Genomic DNA, 1,844 nt, shown 5'->3' with positions numbered 1-1,844 from the left:
GTCAGAAACAATCTACATGTGCATCAAAAAAGGAATGAAGGAAAAACTGGGGGTACATAACTTCCATGTAGCAATTAAAATAAACATGTAGGTTAATGTGAATTAACATGGAAAGACCTTAAAAAAACACCGTGGAGTGAAGAAAACAAGTTGCATACTGCTATAAACATTGTGATTATATTTATAAATCTTAAAAGCACACAAAAAATACTACTATAGAGATCTATGGATATGCACAAAAATGCACAAGTACATATTTTTAAAAGCTGGGAGCTTTTCTGTTAAGCGGCCTGAGGTGACCTCTAAAAATGGTTCGCTATTCACTTGACCCAGAAAACCCCACAAAATCATGCAAGTCAAGAGGTTCAAATCTTTGTGTTCACTTTAAGAGCACTCGTGAAACTGCCCAGGCCATTAAGGGTATGCATATCTGAAAAGCCACCAAGTATCTGAAGGATGTCTCTTTAAAGAGGCAATGTGTGCCATTCCATGGTTACAATGGTGGAGTTGGCAGGTGTGCCCAGGCCAAACAGTGGGGCTGGACACACGGTCAGTGGCCCAAAAAGAGTGCTGAATTTTTACTGCACATGCTCAAAAATGCAGAGAGTAATGCTGAACTTAAGGACTTAGATGTAGATTCTCTGGTCACTGAGCACATCCAAGTGAACAAATCCCCCAAGATGCGGCACAGGACTTACAGAGCTCATGGTCGACTCAACCCATACATGAGCTCTCCCTGCCACATTGAACTGATCCTTACTGAAAAAGAACAGATTGTTCCTAAACCAGAAGAGGAGGTTGCCTAGAAGAAACTGAAGAAACAAAAATTTATGGCCTGGGAATAATGCCACAAAAAATAAATGCAAAGAAAAGAAAAGAAAAGAAAAAGAAGTCTGGGAAGAAAACATACAAAGCATAATAGTGAGCCCATATATGGAGAGGGAGTGAAGGTCAGACTGAAGATGGAAATCAAAGGGTTCTAGAAGTAAAAAGTACGTGAAAATGTTAACACTTTCAATTGTTGACAGTGGGAATATGAGGGATTTTTAAATTTTTGTATTTTATAGTATTTTGACATTAAAATTTCTTTTTAACACCTAAAATAAGAGGTCTGAGTTCATAGCACATCTCTGCCATTAACTTAAACAAGTAACTTCCTCACTCTTCATATTTCCTTATTGGTTCACTCAAATATGTTTTGAATGAACATCTCTTAATCTCTTAATCTCTACCCTAAACCAAATATTTCTCCAATTCTATGTTCCTGAGGGAAATTCATTTTTCCTTAGCTAATAAGGAAAGCCTCCTGATTAACCCAGGGATTAAGGTATCTTTCGGTGACAAAGGGAGAAGGTTCTTTTTTTATACCATTCTCATAATTATAAGACTATACACTTGTTGTCTGATATCTGGCCTAACTCTCCCCCCCCCCCCCGATTTTCCTTCAGGGCAAATCTTTCTGCCAGCATCCAACATCCCAGAGAAGGGTTACAAATAGAAATAGAAAAGTCCAAAGTGAATTAAAATACCAGGTTGTTGACAGGAGAGAAAAAATAGCTCCCACTAATAACCTGATTTGACATGTGATTTATGTGGTCCTAAAAGGACAGTCATAAAAAATGTGTAAGTGAAGGAATAACACCCAGTGATTTACAAAGGCCCTGGGAGTGTGGGCGACAGAATGCAGTGAAAGGGAGAGTAATAAATCTGGCCAGGGAAGCCATGTTGATCCTTTCACCCTCCAAGGCCTGAGCACCAGGGATTCTCTGCTTGTAGCACATCACATTCAGCCTTTCATTTGGCAAACATTTCCTGAGTCTCCTGGCCATAAGCAGCATCAGGCA

At 39.2% G+C, this 1,844-nt stretch overlaps 1 pseudogene across 1 annotated transcript; it reads left to right on the top strand.

The window, feature by feature from the left end:
* Positions 1 to 308: 308 nt before the first annotated feature.
* On the top strand, positions 309 to 941 carry LOC309807382 (large ribosomal subunit protein uL22-like; annotated as a pseudogene). Its single transcript has one exon. The product of its transcript is annotated as a large ribosomal subunit protein uL22-like (transcript).
* Positions 942 to 1,844: the final 903 nt, after the last annotated feature.

The sequence above is a fragment of the Mesoplodon mirus genome (assembly GCF_964341445.2).
Source record: "Mesoplodon mirus genome assembly, chromosome: 7".
Taxonomy (NCBI): domain Eukaryota; kingdom Metazoa; phylum Chordata; class Mammalia; order Artiodactyla; family Ziphiidae; genus Mesoplodon; species Mesoplodon mirus.
This window is presented reverse-complemented; position numbering and strand designations above follow the sequence as displayed.